Source organism: Crocuta crocuta, unplaced genomic scaffold, assembly GCF_008692635.1.
Source record: "Crocuta crocuta isolate KB4526 unplaced genomic scaffold, BGI_CrCroc_1.0 scaffold16, whole genome shotgun sequence".
NCBI classification, from domain to species: domain Eukaryota; kingdom Metazoa; phylum Chordata; class Mammalia; order Carnivora; family Hyaenidae; genus Crocuta; species Crocuta crocuta.
This window is the reverse complement of record NW_027531893.1, coordinates 2,569,619-2,588,470: the sequence shown is the minus strand read 5'-3', so window position 1 is coordinate 2,588,470 and position 18,852 is coordinate 2,569,619. Positions and strand designations below refer to the sequence as shown.

The 18,852-nt window shown below is 38.8% G+C and overlaps 1 long non-coding RNA gene across 3 annotated transcripts in view; it reads right to left on the bottom strand.

The window, feature by feature from the left end:
- LOC144239300 (uncharacterized) overlaps nucleotides 1–18,852 on the bottom strand; it is a 238,106-nt gene that overhangs the window by 124,792 nt on the left and 94,462 nt on the right. The window contains exons 5-6 of one of the 3 annotated variants that reach the window (XR_013337376.1): nucleotides 14,673–14,788; nucleotides 14,064–14,285 (exon numbers count right to left, since the gene is read on the bottom strand). The exons of the other annotated variants lie outside the window; for them this stretch is intronic. This is a non-coding gene — a long non-coding RNA (uncharacterized LOC144239300). Of the gene's footprint in view, nucleotides 1–14,063; nucleotides 14,286–14,672; nucleotides 14,789–18,852 lie in introns of those variants that run through there. 3 annotated transcript variants of the gene reach the window in all.

The window sequence follows — 18,852 nt, the reverse complement described above, 5'->3', positions numbered from 1 at the left end:
TGGCTGATTAGAAACAGCAGTGGTTACCGCTTGTGATACCCCAGACTCTTTGCTAAATGTACTTTTTAAACACTAATACCAAACTTAGAGAGAGATGTGTTAAGGTGACAAAAGTTTTTCTTCTCTTCTGGCTAGGGGGATACTAGCACAAATCACCAATTAACTGACTGAGGGTGGCAGAGGAGGGTGCTACATGGCATAAAGGAGTTGAGACTTTGTGAGATCAGTTCTATATTTAAAATAATATTTGAAAACAACAAAGATTTCTATTTCTATCTCCTCCCACATGAGCACATTCAAAGCTATTATTATTTATTCTATTGCGTGAACAAAAATTTGAGAGTAGGTTTTAATGACTCACGAAAATGAGCATTTTGATGGAACAAGGAGGCTAGTTGTTGAATTATCTGCATTCACTTTAAAATATTTTGAACAGTGTGATGTATATGTACATAAGTTCATTGTATGTATATCCTGGGTGGGGGGTAAGTTAGCAGACATTTTAAGGACTCTCATCAGATAGACATACTTCAAGGATGGTTTGTTACTATCTGTGAAGCTCTGATCAGATTCCAGAGACAGCTTCTAAAAGTTTCAACACTCCAAATCCAGGTCTTCATTAGAGGGTTCTTAACAGCATGAAGGATATTGGGAATAGTTTTTAACTGGTAAAATAAATGGTGTCTGAGATTTGTAAATTGGCATGACATAGTGTATAAGCACTTCCACTGGATAAACTATTCGAATGCTTGAGGCTAAGGATTTCAGTTTAGTGCTGGGTCTAACCACCTATGGATACTGTAGATCTCACCAAGGTTCCTGGACCTCAGTTCTGGCCAAAAGGCTAGCTACATCCTGCTTCTAGAATAGTATCACATCTGTCTCTAATGAATGCTTCATACAACATACGCAAGTATGCATAAGAGGTCTGAGACCTGCAACTTTCCTCAAATGTTAAAAAAAAAAAAAAAGCATAATGTGTTGGGGTCTGCTGACTCGTAAATCTTTGTACTGGGGTATATTTGTTCTGACACTTGCTTTGATTTGACATTCCACATGAACGCAGAGAAAAGGAGATTTATAGACTTTCCCATTTTTAAAGTTAGTTCTTCTCTATCTCACATTGGCAAGTAACCAACTGGGCTTAGGTTAGGTCCTAACACTTCGGCTCCAAATGAGAATATACCCATTTTCCAAGTTTAATTGTAGAGCCAGAATCTGTCCTAGTTAATCACTCTAAAGACATGTATTAGTGATCATCTAGGCATTCTTAGAATTTAATTTTTGCTGTTAAGATACAGAAATTGAGTAGCATGGTAGGTGCCAGGAAGTTTTTCCTCCTCTCATGTTTTATTGCTCAGACTCTTTTCAGGAGTTACTATTTTCAGGGAATGAAAACAAAATGCTAAAACTCCATTGGCTCTGTGTTGCTAGGAAACTAACTCAAAAGATTCCCTTTCTGGTGTTGCCATCTCGGGCCACAAAATTTGCATGTCTTAGTTTTTCTCTCCCTCGGAGAATCTCCTCTCACTTCTGAGTAACAGCTTTGTGAGGGGTATGTGTTGGGTGTGTGTTGGGGGTATGTTTCTTTCCAGGAGGCTAAACGTTCCTTTCATTGATCTGTCTCAAATCCCCTTCCTATGATGTAACAGGGTGGATACTGACACATTACTCACTTCCCTCTCTTAAAGGCATCCAGGCTCATAACTAGGCCCTTCTTCAGGGAAAGAAACCAACTGTCTAGTATACTCTTTAACTAACCTTGAGAAACAACAAGGGATTCAGCTTATTAGCTGAAGTCCCAGAGAATCACTGGCTGTTGGGGGCTTTCTTTGTTTGCTTACACTTCAGTTCCCAAGGTAGGAAAAGTCCCAGAACAGCTTTCTAGGGAATTGTTGGCCATCTTTCAACTAGCAAGATTTTTTAATTAGCTTTTTCATTTTGTTTCATTTCTTTTCCATTTCTACTAAAGATATTGGAGATCAGGAGAAACCTTTTCAGAGGTTATTGGGACAAGGGGGAAGAGAAAGAGAATGGGAAAGCTGGGGAAAGGCAGGAGACAGGAAGAAGAGTAGAAAGTCTTGAGGAAAGCAGGAACTGAACAGTGTCCCATTTCCATTTCCCCCAAAGGCCTGAGAAAAGTCCCATCTGTTGGGCTTCTTCAGCTATGCTGGAAGCTACCATATGCATCTTCTGCAAGGAGAGTCCAACCTCCATTAAACTCCTAGGTCAACTTCAAGCCACAGGTCAACGTCTTTGTATTTTTACATGTATCAGTACATTTTACATTTATCAGTTGTCTGTGCTTTCTTGGCACCAGTCCTATGAGCAATAAGAAAGTTTTCCATTTTTAATTTTTCTTTTTTTTTTTTTTTTAGTTTTTAAACTAATTTTCTAGGACTGCTGTAGCAAAGCACCAAGATGTGATGTTTTAAAGCAACAGAAATTTATTCCTTCACAGTTTGGGAGTTCAGAAGTCTGAAATCAAGTTGTTGGTGGGGCCACGCTTCCTGTGATGTTTCTAGTGGAGGATCCTTCTTGCCATTTCCAGCCTCCGATAGCTCCAGCACTCCTAGGCTTTAGCAGCATAACCTCAGAATTTACTTCCGGTGTCACACACTTTTCCCCTGTGTGTGTTTCTCTCGGTGTCTCTTCTCTTCTTATAAAGGCATCAGTTACATTGGATTAGGTCCCATTCTAATGATCTTATCTTAATTTGATTGCATCTGCCAGATCCTTCCTCCAAATAAAGTCACTCACAAATGCTGGGGTTTAGGACATGCACATATATTTTTGGGGAATAACAGTCCTCTAGATATGGAAATTTAAGAAGCACAAAGTGAGGCAAGGACAACAGTTGCCTAGGGCACTTAATCTATCTGACATCAAATTGCCAGCCTATGATAATAATTGTAATATGTACTACTCAGAATACCTTTATCAGTATTATTATTATTTTATTTTGTTCTTTTCAAGAAAGCTGTTATTTCATTTGACTCCTACAACAAACCATGAATTCTCACAAATGAGGGAGGCCAATATGATCATGTCTTTTATTTTCTAAGTAATGACAAAAGGTCCTGTCCGCCTTACTTTCAGGCATCTCACTTTTCAGGGTTATGTCTTTCTCACCCATGAATTGTCAAATGCCACACAGTGGATAGTAGTTGAAAGGAAGGGGTCAATCCAACTTTTATATGGAAGTGGGGAGAACACCGGAGGCTTCAGGCAAGGCTGTTTCTCCTTTGGCCACATGGTGTCACTGTTGAGAACTGGTGCTACTCGAACTGGTGATCCTTCCCAGGACCCTGTGGATCTTTGTAGATGGAGGATCTCATTCTCTTAGGCCAAGTTAGCCTAGAGGACTCCGCAGTTGAACAAGTTTGCATCACTGAGCCTTAATTTTCTGGCCCTCCACCATTATTCTCAGGTTACAATCTGGTCCCAGGAAGGTTGTTGAGCCTAACAACATATTCATCCAGAACCTTTGCCTTCCCGTCTCTCCTTGGGGATGCCTTGCTCAGGCTTCACAGGTAACCCTGTCTCCAAGGTTAAGGTTTTTTGGACTCCTGTCTTGCTACAAACACAAGGAAGGGTTTGGAGAGTGTATCATAAAGAAACCTAGGGATCTGGACTTGGAATGCAAAGATGGCGGCCCAATCCTCAACTCTGGTCCTGTCATGTGCCACCTTGCTTTTGGTTCACTCTCAAAGCCACATGCTGAGCCTCCCATTGGCCTTGAGAACACTGTGTCAGAACTGGTTCAGCAGTTCTTCACTTTTAGGATCCTGAATCTCATTTCTTTTTCCCCAAAGGAAATCTTTCTTACTCAGATCTGCTAATTTTTCCATTTTAAATCCTGAGAACCTTTTCACATTCTACAAAGTTATGTTCTGTAATTGCCAGCTACAAAGGGCCTCATTATATGTCCACATTGTCAGCAAAAGAACTAGTTGCCCTAATCCTGCCCTTCTGAACACAGCAACACAAAATGACCCAAAATGTTCTTTGGTAGCTTCTCTCCATAAATCTCAGATGGCTTCCTCCTACTTTCCTTTAGAAGAAAGATGCTAATCTTTGGCAGGGCCACCTGTGCTATAAAGATAACAATGTTTATTTATGTGGCAAACTGTCCGAGGCCAATTTGGCCATTCACGACTGTTAGGTTTGGGAAATGGAAAGTGGATGGAGTTATGCATCTCTTCCCCCACAACCTCACTAAGCAATGGAAAACAAGTCTTGCACTATATCTTGCCCTTTATGCGAATATTTCTTAGCAGGCAGACACCAAGATCATCACACAGCCTGTTCCGTAAGCTAGGTGAAGTCCCAGTCCTTGTCTTTGAAGGGACTCTGACAAAACCTGGCAGTAGAAAGAAAGTCCTGCCATTTGTGAAAGATGCTGGTATTCTTGCCACCGCTGCTGGGGACTGTGACCCCCTAAGTCTAAGCCCTTCACAGCTGAGTACTGTTACGACACAGATAGGACAGCCCACAAACCCTAAAATATTTAGTATCAGACCTTTACGAAAAACTCATGTTGACCCTTTGTCTAAAGTGGTGCTTTTCAAACTCTCTGTGTTGAAGGGCCTGTTTTTTCTCTTTCCTTCTAATTCCCAATGTGTAGTGGACCAATGCTTTTACTTAAGTACAAAGAAATGAATTTTTATAAAACATAAAGATACAAAAGTATAAGGCCTGATGTTTTTTAGATATTAGTTTCCACAAACATAAATTACTCTGTCAGGTTGCTAAGGACATTTGTTAAGAGCTTACTCTTGATGTCTGTACCTATCACAGACTGAGCCCTGCTTGCAGAAGCGCTCTGGCCTGTGGACGGCACCCTGAGAAGCTGGGAGGCTACAGGAGCACAGTCAGCTCCTTGTGTTTCCCAGCAGCTCCCCCAGCCTGCCTTCGGTAACTTGTTTAGTTGCACAACGAGACCTAGGAATTATAAATCCTTCCTCGGTATAAGATGCCATCACTCTTTGGTAAGATATTTCTTTCAAGAACTTCAGCTGATGTTTTATTTACCACTCTCGTCACAGCTGCTAGTTTCCATCTGCCTTCTCATTTCAGAAATGTATGCAGCCGACGCTGCTGCTTTGCATTAAGTGGTGTTCACTAACTTACTCCTGAGCTTTCAAATTTAAATATAGTATCTATGCTCACACTGCTGAAGGAACAGAACCCCCAAAGGGTATCACTCTGCATACAGGGAGAACTCACTAGAGTTTGTTGTCTAATTGACATGCAGAGAAAATGAAAGACTCCAGGTTAAAAAAAAAAAAAGGTACAGGAACACACTTTCCAAACTCCCCCTGGGAAAATTACCTGTAGTCTAAGAAAATAAAAAGCCTCTGACTCCCCTTTATTAGCGGGTGTCATGTTGCTAGGCGACAAGCTCTCACTAGCTCTTGGCTTGTGTCTGCAACCAGGATTTTAGGAGTCAAGCCTGCGTCTCCCAAGTCCCTTAGAGTCCTCAACTCTGACTCCTGTCTCTTCTACCTCCTGTTCAGTTGCTTTTTCAAGACTACCTGATTCTGGGATCCTAGCAGGATCCCTCACTGACAGCCCAATAGAGCTTTGTCCCTCAGGAATCACAGGTGGGAGGGGACTGAACGGAGCATCTGCCCTGTGTTTGTGGCCTGGAAGAAACACCGCAGGCTATCACGCTGCATTGCGGGCTGACCAAATGCTTTCATGCCGACCTCTTGGAAGCTCAGATGTGCACATGAAACAGACAGAGAGTATATATAGGACAGGGATAGAAAGCACATTGGGCCAGAGTAGCACCCCCTACCAGCACACGACTGTTCTCTACTTTTTACTCTTCAAGGCCATGAACAGAGCAGTCCATCATTGTAGAGAATAATTTCCCAAAGCCCAGGAAGTGGGCACTTTTGCATTATCTGCATAGCACACACCACTAGGGAGGCACATAAATAATCGTTAAATATTAATAAATGTTACTTTCTAAGACATAAATGAACAGAATAAGGGTCGGCTGCCAAGTAAAGTTGCCATAATAATAGTCAGTGAATTTCAAGAATATGTTCCATTTATCACCACACATAAGAACAGGGAAAAAATGGTCCAGGACCTTCCATCAGCACATCACCGTTCTGAGCATAAATTGGCCCAAATGAGAAATCCAGGAGACAGAGAGGACTGAAATCACATAATTTTCCTGATGAAGGTCAAGACAGGTACAAGATGAAAGAAACTGCTCATTGCTCTGGTAAAATGCAACTATTCATTGAGAGCTCACAGTGCACCAGGCCACTTATTTTGAATCCTGACAATAGTTAAATAGTAACTACCTTAAATGGTTAAGGTAAGTAAACCTTTTCTCACTTTAAAAACAAGGACACAGAAGCTCAATTAAGTCTCTTGTCCAAGTTGGAGTTTTTAAGTGGCACAGACAGGATTTGAACTTGGGTTTGTTTTTGTTCATTCTCTTCCTACTAACTGCAACGCCTCTATCAGTGCCTCCTTGGTGGTGAATCCTAGTGCTCAGACAATTACAGGGTCTGAAAAATATAGCTGGAGTTAGAAAATAAATAATAAAAACTTCTTGACCACCAATATCTGAGACCATGATAAAGAGGAATCCTCTGTTAGGCTTTCAACAACAAGTGTAAAATGGAGGTGGGGTGGGGGTGAGAGGGAAGACTAGAGACTGGAGAAAATGCATCAACAGGAATTTGAAACTCTCGTTGAAGCTTTTTGTGCTTTGTTTCTCAGTCTCAACTGGCATTTAAAGTGTTAAATATACTAAAATAATAGCTTCTAAGAATAGATTCAGTACACGGTGTTTTCCAGTTATGTTGTACTTGTACATCAAAGGGTAAACATATAAAGCTAAATTATTCAGTGAGGATTTAGTATTCATCTCTAGCTGCTGAATACTAATGAGGAAATGAAAACATGGTTTATCATTTTCTATTACAATAGAGAAAGCCATTGGCAGAATCCCTGAGAAATGTCTTTCGTAGGTCCCTATTAGCCTTTAAATATTTTGGACCATCAAGCAAGAAGCAAATGTTTATGAAGTATCAATTATGTATGGTGACTTTTGTATGGTACACTTTTTTTTTGCTCCCATCCCCACTGTCAGTTCTTTGACATCTTCTTCTCAACTTCTTTTGCTGGCTTCTACCCTAACCAATTTTCAAAGGTTGGCACTGCCAGAGACTTCTCTTCTTGTATATTTTTTCTACCTCTCAGCTACTCAGATGGGTTTAATTATTCCCCACCTATATGACCTCTAACCATATGCAAATTATTTCCAAATCTGTATTTGGCGTTCATACCTTGTTTTTCCTGAATTCCAGGTACAAATACATTTCTCTAATCAGCACCTCTACTTTAATGTCTCCCAGGTGCCTCAACTCAACATATTCTACAGTGGATTCGGATTCTTTCTTTCTGCTTTCCTCCACAAATGAAAATGAAAATGCAGCATTCTGAAATTTATGGATGCAGCAAAAGCAGTGTTCAGAGGAAAGTATTAGCTGAAAATTAAACAAGAAGAAAGATCTCAGAAAACCCACCTAACTTTACACTGTAAAGAACTATAAAAGAAGAGTTAATTAAACCCAAAATTAGTAGAAGGAAAAAATAAAGATTAGAACAGAGATCAATGAAATAGCAAATAGAAAAACAACAGACCGAATTAACCTTTGAAAAGATTAACAAAATTAACACATCTTTTGCTAGACTAAGGGAAAAAAATAACCAAAATCAGAAGTGAAAATGAGGACATTACTACAGTCCTACAGAAATAAGAAGTATTATAAAAGAATGCTGTGAACAACTGCTCACCAACAAAATAGATAACCTAGATGAAATGGAAAAATTCCTAGAAATACACAAATTACCAAAACTGACATAAGAAGAAACAGAGCTATAAAAGACCTATAATAATTAAAGATTGAATTTAAAATATCCAGTGAAAACTACAGTTTCATCTACATTTTTCTCTCTGGATGGCCCTAGAAGGTTACCATCTATACCATCTATCACAATCTCTGTTCCTGAGACATATTTGAGAAAATGTCAGTCAGCACACAGAATGGGCCCAGCACAAGTCCTTGACCCTGCCTTTGGAAGTTGACTGAGGAGGAACACCACTGCTTTATAGAAGAGGCTGTCACTTTGGCCTCTACTCAGTTGCAAAGTATCCAGTAGTGCCTGAACTAGGCAGATATGCCGCCTTTCCTCTATGACCTGTAATTCCAAAAGCAAGGGTCAGCCCATGCCTCTTGGCATGACAAACCCGTACATCTATGGCCAACTGATTTTTGAGAAGGGTGCCAAGACCATTCAATGGAGAATGAATAATCTCAAAAAATGGTGCTCAGACAATTGGATAGCCATGTGCAAAGGAATGAAGTTGGACATTTCAGCTACGGAAAATGAATAAGTTCTGGAGACCTAATGTACAATATGGTAATGATAGTTAATGACACTGTATTATATACTTGAAATTTGCTAAGAGGGTAGATCCAAAGTGTTCTCAGAACAGAAAAAGAAAAAAAGAAAGAGAGAGAAAGAGAGGAAATAGTAACTATGTGAATATGTTAATTAGCCTGATTGTAGTGATCATTTTACAATGTATACATATGTCAATGTACACATATATCATGAACTATTATGCCAGAAAAAAACACAGAAGAACCTTAAAGGCATGCTATTAAATGAAAGAAGGTAATCTGAAAAAGCTACACACTAAATGATTCCAAACATGCAACATTCTGGAAAAGGCAGAAATATGGAGAGGGTAAAAAGAATAGTGGGTGCCAGGGTTTTGAGGGGAGGAGATGGAAATGAGTAGAGTATAGATTTTTAGAGCACTGAAAATACTCTATATGATACTATAATGATGCATACATGTCATTATATATTTGTTCAAACCTATACAACACACAACACCAAGAGCTAATGGAAGCTATGGGCTTTGGGTGATTATGATGTGTCAGTGTAGGTGCATCAATTATAACAGATGTATCACTTTGGTGGGGGAAATGGTGATAATGGGAGAGGTTATGCATGTGTAGGAACAAGGGATATATAGGAAATCCTTATACCTTCCTTTTTATAGTAAAACTTAAAACCGCTCTAAAAAAGTAAGTCTTTAAATTTTTAGAAAAGGAGAGAAAATAGTTACTATGTAAAGTGTTGGGGATATTATTTAGCTTGATTGTGACAATCATTTCACAATATATATGTATAATCAGAACATTAATTTGAAAATCTTAAATATATACAATTTTCATCAGTAATACCTCAGTAAAGCTGAAAACTATAAAAATTAACTCAAGATGCATCAGTGACCCAAATACAAGAGCTAATAATATAAAACTCTTAGAAGAAAACAGAGGTAAATCTTTATGACTTTGAATTTGGCAATATGAAATATTAGATATGTGCTTAGATATGAAACCAAAAGCACAGCAACACAAGAAAAAAACTCATAAATAGTACTTTATCAAAACTAAAAACTTTTATGCATCAAAGGACACAATCAATAAAGTGAAAAGATAACCTACCAAATGGGAGAAAACATTTTCAAATCATATATTTGATAAGGGTCAAGTGTCCTGAATATATAAAGAACTCTTACAATTCAACAACAAAAAGATAAACAACCCAATTTAAACATGGGCAAAAGAATGGAGACATTTTTCCAAAGATATATAATGGCCAAGAAGCACACAAAAAGATGGTCAACGTTATTAGTCACTGGGGAAATGCAAATCAAAACCACAAAGAGATACCACTTTATATGCACTAAGATGCTATAATTTTTTTTACAAAAAGGAAAATAAGCATTGGGGAGGATGTAGAGAAACTGGAACCTTCATACATTGCTGGTGGGAATGGAAAATGCTGTTGCTGCTGCTGCTATGGAAAACTGGCAGTTCCTCAAAAGGTTAAACATAAAATTACCATGTGACCCAGACATTCTACCCCTAGATATACACCCACAAAATTGAAAACCATTCTCAAACAAATACTTACCCACCTAGGTTCATAGCAGCCCTATTCACAATAGCTTAAAGGTAGAAACAACCCAAATGTCCATCAAAAGATGAATGAATAAGTGAATTGTGGTGTATACACACAATGGAATAACTGCATGAATAAAGTGTTGATACATGCTACAACATAATGGAACCTTGAAAACATTTTACGAAGTGAAAGAAAACTGACACGAAGGATTGATTATTGAATTATTCTACTCATATGAAATACCCAGAATAGATAAATGCTTAGAGACAGAAAGCAGCATGGAGGTTCCCAGGGACTGGGAGAGGGGTCACAGGGAGTGACTGCCTAATGGGTATGGGTTTTTGTATGAGGTGATGAAAGTATTTTGGAACCAGACATAGGTGATGGTTTGTACAATATTGTGAATGTACTAAATGCCACCGAATGTACATTTTAAATGGTTGATTTTATTTTATATGAATTTTACCTGAATTAAAAAACAAAACCAAACCAGAGGTATTATATAATCAACAGCGTCTTCCTTCTTTCCCAAACTTCCTTTAGAGTCAATAGTTCAGTTATTATACTTAATATGATAGTAAAATTTATAATGTTTCCATCACCTTGAAATAAATACATGATTAAAGAAACTAAATATTTTAATTGCACAGTTATGTCTTTTCTTATTAATTCAATGGCTCATTGCCAAATTATATTTCTTTTAACCCACAGAGTCAAGACTTTTTTGATGTAGTTTAAATTAAGATGATAGAAAGCCTAGTATTTTAAATTTCTTGGGATGTCATATATCTTCCATTTGTTTAGTTTTGTTAGCAAGCCAAAGAAAAAGTAATTTTTCTTTTTGTCCTTTCTTTTGTTAAGAGTGAAAGTAAAAGTAAAATAAAATGATTCAAGGAAAACAAGTGTAATAGCATACAAACTGAAAACTTATAATCTTTATACATCTTATCTCCCTTACAAATAAAAGTTATGAAAATATTCAGAGTAAAAACACATTTCATTGCAATCAGCAAAATGGGTGCTTCCTTTGGTATCTTGATTAGACAGTTTTAAATGGAAACTTCTACAATGGGTTTTCTTAAAAATTTTTTTATCTGACTACAGTTGACACAATGGATTTTCTTTAAATATTATATTCATAATGTTCTGTACAGATGAACTGAGACCAGGTGCAACAGAACTATTAAAACAACCCTCCTACAGCCCAAGTGCTATTTTCATAGTCTGTATGTGAAGTCCTATACTATTCTTTTTGAGTGTTATATATTATTTATGACTTAAATTATTTAAACTTCCAACAATAATAAAGGAAGGTGAGAGAGACACAATAACAATGTGCACAGATCAAAAGGGAGTGAACTATGAACTACAAATCATTAGATCTTGTCATAGTTTGGAGTACCCAAAGCAGACCCCAGAAAGGTTTGGATGCAGTTAACTCATTTGGGCATGAGCCTAGGAAGGCAGGCAGAGGGAATTAGGAGGTTAAGCCATGAAAGGGTGAGTGGTTATAAACCGACCGTATGAATGAACACGTTACTACTGAAGGCAACTGGAAGTAAATCTCTCTGAGAACCTCTGAGAGACTGTAGTGCCTTCCTCCCTCCCAGTCTTCCCTCTGAGATGTGAGAAGGATGTGATATTTGTCCACCAGTCCCCCACCATCCCCATCCTCTTTAGGTTGGGCACCGCTCCTGGGAATTACCTCCCACCTTCTCTCTGAACCCAAAAGAACTGAGCATGCCTCCACAGCTAGAGAACACCTTTAGGCAGAGACATACAAGAAGCTACTATATGGTCAGGAGCTGTCTGCAGGAGACCTCTGAGGGGGGCCGAAGGGTTACTAGCAGGACACCATTACAGACTGGGTTCTCCTGGAAGTGCACTCTGACATGAGGCATAATGTGCAGGATGCTACCTAATGTGCGCCCTGGGGATCGAAACTATGAATTCAAAGAGAGGGAAGAGACATTAATCAGAGGACAAAGTCAAGCTTCTAAGACGTAACATAACTTAGACATAGAATGAGAGCAAAGTCTACCTAGAAGACTGAAAAATCTTTACCACAGGATATTATTAAAAGAATATGGCCAAACAGAGGATTTTTCTACCCTTCTGTAAATGATAAATTGTATTCTATGGCAACTTGCCCCATTATTAAGTGTGCTCAAATGCAAATAATTAACATATTAAAGAAAGTAAAAATTAATTTATAACACTCCTTATATGTTACTACTAATTGACTTAATTTTAAATTCTTAAAATTAGGGGCGTCTGGGTGGCTCAGTCGGTTAAGCGTCCGACTTCAGCTCAGGTCATGATCTCACGGTTCTTGGGTTTGAGCCCCGTGTCAGGCTCTGTGCTGACAGATAGCTCAGAGCCTGAAGCCTGCTTCACATTCTGTGTCTCCCTCTCTCTCTGACCCTCCCCTGCTCACGCTGTCTCTCTCTCTCAGAAATAAATAAAAACATTAAAAATTTTTTTTAAATTAAAAAAAATAAATTCTTCAAATTAAAATGATGAACTATTTATTTTAAATGATGAACGTTTCAACACAATGTGTGTCTTAGAAACATTAAATTAATATATGGTCCCCACAGAATTCATCAGTGCCTTTCTAGGTTGCATGAGCATGGGAATAAAAGTGGAGCACATACATACACATTTATACAGGTTTTTAGACCAAGGTGGTGATTGTGTCAATGTGGAGCAGATTTTAATGTGCCAAAGAAGGGATCCTGGGTGGCTTAGTTCGTTCAGCATCTGACTTTGGCTTAGCTCATGATCTCATGTTTTGTGAGTCCCAGCCCTGCATTGGGCTCTATGCTGATGGCTTGGAGCTTGGAGCCTACTTTGGATTCTGTGTCTCCCTCTCTCTTTGTCCCGCCCCTGTTCACACTCACTCTCTCTTTCTCTCTCTCTCTCAAAAAAAAAATAAATAAATAAAATAAACATTAAACAAAAGATAATGTGCCAAAGACTCCATTTGGCATATCTGTTTAATTTTCAGATGTTGTCATTCTTCAAAAAAAAAAAAAAAACAAGAAAGCTTTGTTGGGGTCTAATGGACACACACAAAATTGCACATATTTAATGTAAACAATTTGAGGCATACTCTATGAAACTCTCACCACAATCATAGACACAATAATAGACATATCTGTCACATCCAAAAGTTTCCTTGTACCTTTTTCTTGTTTTGTTGGGGTAAAGATGTTTACCATGTGATATACCCTCTTAAGAAAATTTTAAGTGGAGAGAAGTTTCCCCGTGAAGAAGGCGGCGCTGGAGATGTGCAAGTTCGGGGAAGCAGGTGCCCTCTAGGCCTGGGCACAGCTGCGTGAAATCTCAAGCTAAGGGGGGGCAGGGGGAGCACCGGAGCCCTAGGGGTAGAGGCAGCCGATTTGTAAGGAGAAAAGAGAAGAGCAGAACTAATGAGAGGCAAACCCTGTGCCCCTGTTTCCCCTCCCCTCCCCCTCCCCCACACCGGAGAGAAAGGGCTGCCATCTTGGTCATTCACACACTCCTCTTTCAACATCTTCCCATTTCTGGGTCGCCCTGTGGCCTGGCTGGTCCTTTCCCCACCAGATGATACCCTAGCTTTCCACCCTCACTTTTCCCTTTAGTGATCTGAATGCAGCTCTGTTCCTTGCAACCTGGTGACTCTGACTTACATAGACCCCTCAGGAGGTCTGCCCTCACATCTCCCCACCCCCGGCCTCTGTGACACATTGGTCGCCCTTGGGCCAATGATGGCCTCGATGGCCTTGCTGTCCTGCACACGGGTCTTGCCCATGAAGGTCCAAGGATGCCCCCAACCACCTAGCAAGACCCTTCCGGGCCGTCAGATCGCATGCCAGCCTGGGAGGGAAGCGTCCATCCTACTTTCCCCTCCACTCCTGTCCCCCTTTCAGAGGTAGTTTGCTGAACTCAACTCTTGGCTCAGTGGAGTATCACCTCAACGAAGCAAACACAACATTAGACCAAGGTGGTTCTCATGTCTTCCAGCCCATTTATGCAAACTAAATCCTAAGCCTATAAATGCTTCAAGGTTAAGAAATCAAAACCTAAGGACAATGAGTCACAGTCACTTAGGCTCTGACACACAAAGCCAAGTCTTCAGCTACAGCCAAATACTTTCCTTGAGTTATGTCTGCTTTTCTCTCTAAACGCCTTTCCCCAGGGTCCCCCGTCCGCGGAGTGCTCCTACTCAATGCTGGTCTGGTCCTGCCTGATTCGAATAGATGTCCACTCAAATAAACCCTTAACTGTGGGGGAAAAAAAAACAATTTTAAGTGTCTAATAAAATATTGTTAACTATAGACACCATGCTGTACACCCACCCTACAGGTGTCATCGTCAGATGATCAGAATTTTAAGAGTGGGTTGTACATACAATGGAGTATTATTCAGCTTTTAAAAAAGAAGCAAATCCTACGATTACAAAAAATGCTGGTATTCTTACCACCACCTCCAGGGATTCTGATTAATTAAGTCTGAACAAAGTGCAATTAAATAAATATTCCACATCATTTTCAGTCAGTATTCCAGGTACCAAAGTCATGAAACACTGAGTTAGTGGAATGTTTAGAAGAGCTAATCATTTTTATAGACAAGGTGAAGGAGATCTTTAGAATATTTTTTACATTGTTTACCTTTGTATCACTGTTATTTTCAGCCCAAATGAAGCATTTTAAAAAGCAGCTTTATTTTGCTCTCTTGAATCTTCCTGATAATGAGTCAGGGAACAATGAACATAATGGTCAACAGCCTAAATTAACAAACCACAAACAAGCAAGTAAGTGAACAAGTCTTTAATTTTCTGAATCAAACTTTTTTGTTTAGATTCCTTATGCTAAAAACTGGTAATTGGGAATATTTGCAAAAAGGTTTATTTATGTTTAGAAATGTATTTAGGTTTAGTATTGTTATGTATAAGTAAGTAAATAATATAGAGAAGTTCTCAAAAATGTTATTTTTATCACCCAAACCTTTCCTCTGTAATTTTGTCATTGTATTTAATTTTCTTCCTTCTTAGCATTTTCTTACAAAGTTCAATGAAATGTAAGCTTCAGTCCAAATCCCAATTTCCAAATATAGTCTAACTTTTAAACTAATTATTAAAAATAACTATTTCCAATAAGCTCTAAATTATTAATTATAATTTCAATGCTAAACATATTTACATCCATTATCTTTTGATCCACCCAAGAGTTCAATGTGGAAAGTAGGAGAACATTTATAATCCTTATAATTCATATTGAAAAAGTTTAAGAGATGTGTCCATGGTTAAGACAGCAAATGGAGTAAATGGCATTAGAAACTAGATCTCTGGGCTTTAAATTCTATTCTCTTTCAAATATACCACCTTGACTGTCAATTTAAAATTATTTCTGACTATGGATCACATCAACGTACAATTAAATTCAAGTTCAAAATGACCAGAGAATACTATTTTACAATTAGTAATGGAGACAGGCATGTAGCAAGCTAGAAAAAAATGAAAAGCCAGTTCTAATCAAGCCAACATCCATGGATCCATTCTCAAATTTCATAGCTGAGCAAGGCTGGCTGTCTTGAAGGGGACCTGAAAGAGACCGAGATCTCTCTCTGTAAGACGGGTGGAGAAACAATGCAATGACTTAGCTGAAATTAACAACAAAATCTGCCAGTGGCAGAAGTTAGTGCCATGCTGTGAAAAGCTATTTTCTTTCCAAATATCATTTCATAGCATAGTTTGTGATCCTTAAATTTTATGTATTTTAATGAATATTACAAACTATTATAGTTTCACATAATTTTTTATTCTGCTCATTTTCTTTATGGCTATCCTCAAGTCAAAAGGACTTAATAGGGATATAAGAGAAAACAAACAAATCAAGATTTTTAATAAAAATTATAAATGAAATGCAATTTTTTTAATGTTTATTTTTGAGAGAGAGAGAGACAAAGACAGAGCATGAGTGGGGGAGGGGTAGAGAGAGAGGGAGACACAGAATCCCAAGCAGGTTCCAGGTTGTGAAGTGTCATCATAGAGCTCAATGCTGGGTGCGAACTCACAAACTGTGAGATCATAACCTGAGCTAAAGTCAGATACTTAACCGACTGAGCCATCCAGCCACCTTGAAATGCAATGTTTTAATCCCTATACTTCTTTACATCAAGTGAGGAAGTCATGCTTAACTCAACACTCTCTTGCACCTGGGAGTTGCAAGGGAGAGACTCTCAGCCAGCAGAGAGTCTCAGGGTACACATGACCAAGTGTCAGATCGAAGGGCCTGAGCATTTCACCATGGCCGGACTCTGTGTTTCCAGTATACCACAATGAACACTGCAACAGCACTGCCTCCAGGATGCATAAGAGCTAAAGAAGAAAAACCTTGCTCTGAACATTTCACACTGACCTTTTTAAATAAATTAAAATCTGCTTTTCTGTACACTTCCTGTATTTCAAATAAAGATTTCAAAAAGGCAGAGAATAAAAATTTTCCTTCTCCTCTTTCTCATATACCAGTAAAATGACTTTATTTTTTTAAGTAGGCTCCATGCCCAATGTGGGGCTTGAAATCATGACCCTGAGATTAAAAGTTCCATTTTCTACCAACTGAGCCACCAAGGCACCTCACCAGTAAGATGATTTCAAAAGATTTAAATTATCAAAGAAATAAATACTTTAATATCAGGTACAAATAATAAGTTCCAGAAATACTGTGGTTAAGATAAAAAGATACAAGAGGAAATTTTCAAGAATTTTAAATGTCTAGATTTTGGTCATTTTTATGATTCTTTTGTAGTATAATTATATACTTGCTGGGTCATTTAAAACATAAAGAGAGTGTAGTCATCTATCTCAAGAATAATGTCATAGAACAAAGAGGCAACAAACCACAGGTGATAAAGACAATTTAAACTATGGAATTAAATGCATTTGTATACAATGAATTGGCAAACACCAATGCCTGAAATGAGGGCTCTGGGGAAGAAAAAAGTTTCAAGCAAATTCTGTCCCGAAAACCCATTGCCAAGTGAGCTGCTAATAAAAAGGGACCATGTGCTATTCAGCTCATATCCTTAGTACCTGGAACACAGTACCCAATGCTTGGTCAGTATCTGTTATCTCTAAGGAGAAAAGCTAGGTTTTGTTTATCTAGAAACAGGAAAATCTCCTAAGTCCAACTTTGGCTGAGGTTGTAGACTGCAGGCTTTTGGAAGCATCCTTCAAAAATATACTAACACATTTCCATATTTTCATAACAGATGTTCAAAACATTATAGTGAGTCACACAGGATATCATGGGTTTATGGTCCAAAATTAGAAGTTTATCTCTTATTACATTAGAAGATGAAAGACTACAGGAATCAGCAAGAACAAAGAAATTTTGTGTGAAGGAATGGATAAAGAGAAGAAACAAAGAGAAATAAAAAGTTAAAAATCATGGACTACAAGTAAAATATACATAAAATTAGAAGTCATGAATTGTTAAGCAGGTACTGAAATAATAATATGGTGTATGAATTAAACTTAAACCAATTTTTTTATTAATATTTTTATTTATTTCTAGGAGAGAGAGAGAGAGAGACAGTGTGAGCAGGGGAGGGTCAGAGAGAGAGGGAGTCACAGGCTGAAACAGGCTCCAGGCTCTGAGCTGGCAGTCAGCACAGAGCCCGACGCGGGGCTCGAACCCACGAGCCGTGAGATCATGACCTAAGTGAAAGTCGGACGCTTAACCGACTAAGCCACCCAGGCGCCCCAACTTAAACCAATTTTTAAAACTGGATTTATCTATGATAGAGGTTATTGGAATTACTGAAGGGCTTATTCACTTATTCTCAAAGCATCACTGTCACTACTGTGTGGATTACTCCCAAATTACTGAAGCCTGACCACTTCTCTAGATATCAGGACCAGGTTTTCAACCCTCAGATGACTTCCCAGAAAATCCAGCCAGTGTTTTTTAAACTTACTATGGCTAAAGCTGACATGGTTATCACCTGCTGCACCAAACCTTCATTGATTCTTTCTTTGTAATGGCATCATTAATATTTCAGGCGTATAAGGCTAAAGAATCAGGGTCGACTTCATCTCCTTCTTTTTCCTTCACATTCTATTAGTTCTGAAGCCCTACGACTTCGGTCTCTACCAAGTTTCCCTTAGCTGCCCCTACCTCTCCACCCCCACTGCTGCCATGAGCATATTACTCCTGCCCTCTACCTTTTGGGTCTGGACACGACCGGTCTTGAGATGTGCTCCAACCTTTCGACATTTATTCCCCTTTTCTTGCCATGCGTCAGTACCAAACACCTGATGTTTTCCCTGCACATGCTATGCACATTCATGCGTGATGCCTTTGCTTTCATTGTTCCTCTGCCTGCAATGTTCTTCCTGAACCAAAATTCTACTAATATCTGAAGTTCTTCCATGTTCTAACAGTGTATTCTGTATTTTGTCTGCTTTCTTAAACATTTTGATCTGTATTTCTCTTTTTTTTAAAATTATTTTTTTATTTATTTCTGAGAGAGAGAGAGAGACAGCGTGAGCAGGGGAGGGTCAGAGAGAGAGGGAGGCACAGAAGCCGAAGCAGGCCCCAGAGTCCGAGCTAGCCATCAGCACAGAGCCCGACGCAGGGCCCGAACCCACGAACCGTGAGATCATGACCTGAGCCAAAGTTGGACGCGCAACCGACTGAGCCACCCAGGCGCCCCTGATCTATATTTCTCTTAAAGCATTTTCCCACTCTGCTTTATAATATACTTGCTTTTAATATACTTATCCTTGCCAATAAATTCTAAGTAGTTAAGGGAAATGATAGTGTTTTTATGTTTAAGTCTTTCACA